Genomic DNA, 7,012 nt, shown 5'->3' on the forward strand with positions numbered 1-7,012 from the left:
GGAGCATTTACTTCCAAAAACGAAAAGAGGGAAGGATACAGAGAGGCAGACATATCTGTCCAATGTTTTCTGAAAACAAATGTTTGCAACCAGCTAAACCCTGCCCCAGGGTTGTAGTAAACAAGCAATGATAAGATTGGTGCCATGCTGACTAGCTAGTGTACTGGAGCAGGTATTGTATATCAACAGCCTGGCAGTGTCAAAGCCAAGTAAGGGTAGCAGGAATTTAGCACTTCACAAACTCGTGACCCCAAAAAAGGCCACGGTGCGTGTCAGGAGTGTGTTACGATGGATTCTGTGCAAGGAGGGGGAGGTGGCAGCCTCCCGTGTGCACGGGGACCATTCTCTGCTTGGTGTGAGAGATCTTGTGCTGTGATAATATTTGACTGGTTCATAGGCCTTTTCTTTTTGACCTGGGTAACCAGGTATCTTCTTTTTCATCTGATTTAGAGAGACTTAAGATGAGCTTTTATTTCAGTGCTTCAAAAATCTCACATAGATGTTTATCTGATACAGACTACGACCTTTGGGTTGCTGTAAGTAAAGATCTGCATTGTTTTCTGGCTTGTACAAACCGACTGACTTCCCAGCGTAATTGCTTCGCACTTTGTAGAGCGATTTACTCCTTAACCCAAGTTCTACGATAAGTCATAGTAATATTCCCATTAATGTGCAGGGGAATTGCTGTTGAACCTGGCATGAGTGCAGCTGAGATCTTAGCTGAATTAATGAGTATAGCTGTGTCTCTGCACATTACACTCTGGATTTCTGAAAGTGAGGCTTTGGTAGGACATTGTTAAGTTACCTGCTCTGATGTTTAGGTTCTTTGAATTACTTAGATGTATTAGAATTGAAGTTGAAAGAGAGAGAGAGAGAGTTCACACATGTTTGATGACTAGTGGGTACTTGACAGCAATCTATAGTGTATCAGGGCCCAGCGTGAGGTTTCCGAAGGACTGCTGTCAGTCATGTATTACTAATGCTTTTGTAGCCATCATAGGGAAATGATTTAAGACGGGCAAGTGTGAATGGCAGAATAGCCATGTGCCAGCTATTATCAGTTACGCTAAACCCAAACTTTTCTTATTCCTACAAAATCTTTTTGCTTTTTAAAATCTTATTTGCAGTCACAAGTTTCATGCATTTGATTTTACTAATATTACACAGGATCTAAAAACAGGTTAAATAGTTTAAGTAATGCTAATCTTGATGGTTACATAAGATACTGACAGGTTTCTCAGTTCAGTCCTTTTCATGCATTTTCCTGTTTGTGACAGTATGAAAGTATCATGTTTGTCCTCAGCAGTTAAAGACAATGGTCATTAAAGATGTTAGCTATCAATTAGAATTCAGCACTTGGTGCCAAATAAATACTGATAGCAAGATTTTCCTTTCCATTGCCTTTTTTGCTCCCTCTCTGTGCTGGAGCATGGTATTCCCACTTACCACTCTCATTTTTCACTCTCTTCAGAATTGTACTGCATGTACCAAATATTACAGATATGGAAAACCAAAGCATGAATCAGTCACATTAATCCATGCAATTTCATGCATCTGTTATATGAGAAAGTAAACAGGTCCCCGGACACAACAGAGAGCTTTTCCAGGAGAGCTGTGCTGAAAACGAAAAGCAAGAAAAACATGGCTTAGTATTAAACAGCTATGCCTCTAGACTGTTGATTGCAGCATAACCTCTTGTCTGGTTCTGCCGTTGGTCTGTCTGGGCCATCAAGTGAGGGAACACACTTGGTACTCAGCTTCCAAAAAAGGGTCTCAGTTCCTGGTAGGGGAGGAGGCACAATGCTCTCCGTTGAGTCTTCTGTGGCATTTCTGACAAGCGTCCACAAGCACAGCCTGTTCCATTGGGGCCGACATTACCACCCCTAGCAGGGCTCCCCTCTGCAGCCTGCAGAAAGACCAGACAGCCAGAGAATGAACTTCATTCTACCTTAAAGCTAAGCAATCAGGATGGAAGGCCAGAGACGAGCAGGACTAAAATAACCAGTGTCTATAAAAGCCCGCTGCAAATTCACTACCGAGAAAATGTCAGAATTCAGAATTTCCTGGAATCTTCATCCAAGCATAGCCTTGGTTCAGTAGAAACAGTGGTCTGAACAGTGCAGCTTGATTACTGTATTGGTATGGTGTATGGCATTATACTGTAGAAGAAATATAGTAATAAAATGGAGGAAGGGAGAAGAAGGTGGAAAAAACAGGTAAATACACTGTAAAGCCCTTAGGAGACTTAAATAAGACAAGGACTCTCACCAGAGTCAATGTAAATATCTCCTCATCTAGAAAGTAGGTAAATGGCAGAGCAGTGAAGTAAAAAGGGATTTCCTCCAGTGAAATTTAACCAAATAAAATCAGTCCTGCATTTTTCCTTTTTATCTATAAAAGGCAACTTTTCATGTTGTCTTGGTAGGTTTTGAATTCTAATGCCTTTTTGCTTTATGCTGCTGAGATTGGGATTCTTTTGCCCCTAAAAGTGGAGTGAGTGGGACACTGGTGTTTGGTCAGGGCAACATTAACTCAGTCTTGTCAAAAACAGGTTTATTGAATTTCCACTTTATTGCTTCACCTGGGATGTGGATTTTGACTAAGAAACCCTTCACCTCATGTGACCTAGAAAGGATGTGGATAGTCCTTGTATTGTCACCTGTTTAGTGAAAGAATTTTTTGTAAAAGCAGTCCAAAGACCATATTTACCTGCTGTAGCTGCTCTGAGTATTTTGCTGTTCCCTGTGAATAAGAGTTAATGTTATTTATCCTTATAACATCTCTGAGGTGACTCTTAATTCATATGGATGAGGTCTTTCTTTGGTTAGCAAAGTAAATTTGGCTTAAAAGGAACACAGAACTATTACCACGAAAAAAAACCAAAACAGCTTCATATAAAATCCAGTTCTAAAAAAGGTTTTCTAACCAAAGGAAGACTATGGTGGCAGCTGTGTAATTGCACAAGTAAACTTGGTCTATGCCTGAAAAAAAAATTAACAATTAAGCCAATTTCTGTAATATAAACAAAAATAATAAGACTGCTTTGAAGAAATTAATCGTTAACAAGAGTTATGAGCATCCCCTATTGTTGAACAGTCTAACACTGTAAAATCAGGATTTGCTATTAGTTTTCCATAAACTTTCCACTGATTGTCTTGCAGGTTTTGCGTATTTAATATTTATAACTGTAAGAGGAAATTTGAAAGTGTTCTTTACAAACTGAAGGCTAGACTTCCAGAGAATTTTTTTTCTGAAAAGTGGTGGAACAAGTAATAGCACAGGAATACCTACAACATAACAAAGTCATAAATAACAGATAGCATGAAATTTTAAAAATTATGACTTGTAACCCTTGTAATTGGGCTTGTGCACTTGTGAGAACTGATAGCCATGACAGACTTTAAGTACAGGTTTTGTCACTGTCTCACATAATATCCCAAAGGCAAGCTAGAGAGTTATGATCTGCACAGAATTGCAGGTAAGTGCAGAAGTACTTGGGCAATCATAACCAAAACGGAGTTTTGGGGGAGAGAAAATGGTTACTAAAAGAAAGGAAGGATCAAGTGGGATTTCAGAGATCTGTGTTGGCTCTACTGCTGTTAAGAGTTTCATGTATGGTTTTAGTGATGGAATGGGGCATTCATCTAGTAGGTTTTCTGGGACTGCAATTTGCAAGGTCCTGACAAGCATACTCTCTAGTTTTGTATGCTGAATTTCAAGAAATATATGGATGAATACAGGAATCTAATGGAGAGAAACATGAATCATCTAAAAAATATGAAAATGAGAAAATGAATGAGACATTTGGATTTAGTCTGGAGAGGAGACATTAAGCTTCAAATGTGCAAGGGATATTTAGGTTAGAAGAAAAACTTTTAAATGGAAGTTCAGAATATGAAAGATATGAAACCTGTATCATTGTAGGTCTTTAAGAAATATGTCAGATAAACACCAATCAGGAATAAAATTAGTATAGCTGGTGCTGCTGTAAGCGGAAGACTTCTGATGGTCCCTTTTTAAAAACAATGATTTTTTACTAAACATTTTGATGAAGAGTCACCTTAGGGAAGGAAACTTATTATTTTTATATTGCAGACATATTTGCATTTTTGTTTGCAATAACTGGGACTTGACTCCAGACAAATTCATAGATTCGTAAATAGTATGAGTAATTGGTGAAGGACTTTTACAAAAACATGACTTCCATTGCAGTTGGTGGTCCATCATGTAGCATCAGGGCTGAAAAGCTGATGCACTCCCATCTCATGCAATGGTATTATGGCTGCCACTTTAATTTTTATGGCCCCTTCTGAAAACTGCAGTTAAGCCGTAGGACCTAACTAGGCATGAATCCTACTGGGCTGACAGCCATGCTTTGCGTGTTTGTGTAAGACAAAGGATGCAGGCAGGATGCCACAGCCAGCTAGAAGAGATTAGAGAGCACATGAGCTCCTGTGTGTGTCTGTTCTTCCAGGACCACATGTACTCTGCATGTATGTGAATAAAACTGTCCTTTGCTGGTTTATGTTTAGTTTTCAAAGTGTGTGCTTTGGGGGTCAAGATGGAACAAGAATTATTTGAAAATGTTGCTTCCATTGTACTTTTCACAGAATATACTATAATATCCAGAGAAAACTGGACAGCAACTTTCTTTATACTTCTCACTTTTTCTTCTCTCAGTCCTTCTTGTAATATCCTGGGCTTAATGGGTTGGAAAGTGGTGGAACAGCAAGATGTCAACACTCAGTCAAAATCAAATAGCAGAGAACATACTGCATCCATTTGACCACATCATTCACATAGTAGGCTCCAAGCAAATCTTGACCTCACTGGAGTAATTTGCAAATCTCTCCTTAATGAGGCCAAGAATTTATCCCTCTTAAGTGCAACTGCTTAAATATTTTATAAAGGAGTTTCAGTTGAGGACACAAACTCTGGGTCACCCTGCAGCAACTGAATTGCTACTTCTTACTGCATGTGTGATAAATGCAAATATTTTTAAATAAAGAGATGCTGTATTACTGCCAAAGGTGATAGCATCAACAACAGGCGTCATCGCTGGCTGAAATAAACTGTTATGTATCTATTGATATTCAAAGGATCAGCATAATTTTACTCTTCCTGACTGAAAATGCTTATCACTACTGTGTGGGTGCAAAAGGAATTGCTTGTGTCAAAATTTTAGCTTAAATGGTCATAACTGATTCATAAGGCTCCCTTCAGAAAGTAACAGTAACTGTAACTTATGACTCACTCTTACCTTCTGTATGTGCATATCTATATATGTCTATAAAAATCTATAGATGCATCAGCCTGTGTGCGGTACCCATCAGCAGCATGACTGCTGCCGACTGCAGAGTTCTGAAGTCTCTGCCTACATGTTGCTTCATGGAAATCATATTAGAATGATGTTCTAAAAATCACCTTATTCTGATTTTAAACTTACTATGAGCAGTGAGAAAAATAACATGGTTCAGAAAAAAAAAGACTTTACTGTTATTCACCATTTTTATAATGTGTTTATTTTACACTCTTAAAATGAGCAGCAAGGTGTAACTCTACAGAAATACATGATATATTAACAAGCTTCTTGATTTTTAGAGCCATCTACATTTCAGTTAAGAACTCATGAAAGATCATGTTAAAGCCCTTTGTTGTCTATGATCGCCAACATATTTTGACCTGATTCACCTTCTATCTTTTAAGATTATTCTCCAGTCACAAGTCAAAAAAACCTTACAGTTTTTTTAAGTACATGACAAATTTCAGTTTTAATGTCTGTCAGTGTGGCTGACACAGCAGATCACTATGTTTGATTTAAAATGCTTAATACTCTGAATAAACATGGGAAGTAAAGGACTACATGTATGTAAAATACTACATAAATAATGAAAGTTATTTCTACAGAGTATTAAACAAGGTGTTAAAATAGAGCATTTTCAAATGCATAAATAATATGTGGAATGCAGTATCTGAATAACATGAGCAGTTGAAAAGCATAAAGAGAACATGATCCTAACTTCACCTTTTCTCCTGTGCTTATTTTTCAGAGGCTGCAGTGCACAGAAACCATGTGCGTAGCACTTGCACGGAGGATGGCACTGACTGCTCTGTAACACATGCAGAAGAGAAGCATTGTCAGAGTGGCACTATCTACACTTGGCCCAGGATACTCACCCAGGGGATAAGTGAAGCGTCTTCGAGGCAGAGGAGAGAAGTCCCCAGCTGGCTTCCAGGCCTGGGCAGATATGATGCAGTGCTGTCAAGCGCCCTCACAAACAGTGCCCCTCTTTTTCTTCCCAAATCTCTGCCATCCTTTATCCTGTCCCAGATGTCCTTTCACAGCTGCCCTGTCCCACCTGATTCCTGTTTGTAATACTTTCAATTAAAAAATTAGTAATTAAAATGAAGCCCCCTTTGCCCATATTACTTCCAGCATTTACATTGCTCCATCTGCCCATTCCCAGTCCCCTTCTTGTTTTTGAAAGACTCATTAGCATGGGATCTTGTCTCTGCCAGGATTCCCCAGTGCCATCTGCTCCCTTCCTAGATGATCAGTCCCGCACAGATCACTGTTTACCATACTCAAAAATCCAACACATTTTCTAAGCATTGGTTTTGGAGGATGCTTTTGTGATTGTCTACCAAAGTCAACTTCTACCAGCCTCTTCCCACATTGTCAAGGCCATAGAAATGACACTGGTCCTTAGATGGTCTGATGTATTCCCAGATCTGTGGGGCCTTTGTGGCAAGAGCATATCGGTATTCCTCAGGCTATACAACCATATGCTGTGCTATCATTTGTTTAAGGCTTTTAGCTTCTCTTGCGATGACCAAAGACTAAAATAACACCTTTGCAAACTCATCATCCTCTTTGTGGAAAAATTTTGTGTCTACCTTAATTCTTCCAACATAAAAATACTAAGCTCATGTTATATTGCTTGGAAGAGTTTTCAAAACATACCTTTTTCTTACATTTTCCCTATTTATCCTCCCAGTTATTTTCATGCAT

At 38.8% G+C, this 7,012-nt stretch overlaps 1 long non-coding RNA gene across 1 annotated transcript; it reads left to right on the forward strand.

Moving 5' to 3' along the window:
- The first annotated feature begins 298 nt into the window (after positions 1-298).
- LOC138683974 (uncharacterized) lies at positions 299-6,410 on the forward strand. The gene is made up of 2 exons (XR_011323465.1): positions 299-536; positions 6,051-6,410. It is a non-coding gene; the product is annotated as an uncharacterized lncRNA (long non-coding RNA).
- Positions 6,411-7,012: the final 602 nt, after the last annotated feature.

Source organism: Haliaeetus albicilla, chromosome Z (genome assembly GCF_947461875.1).
Source record: "Haliaeetus albicilla chromosome Z, bHalAlb1.1, whole genome shotgun sequence".
Lineage (NCBI taxonomy): Eukaryota > Metazoa > Chordata > Aves > Accipitriformes > Accipitridae > Haliaeetus > Haliaeetus albicilla.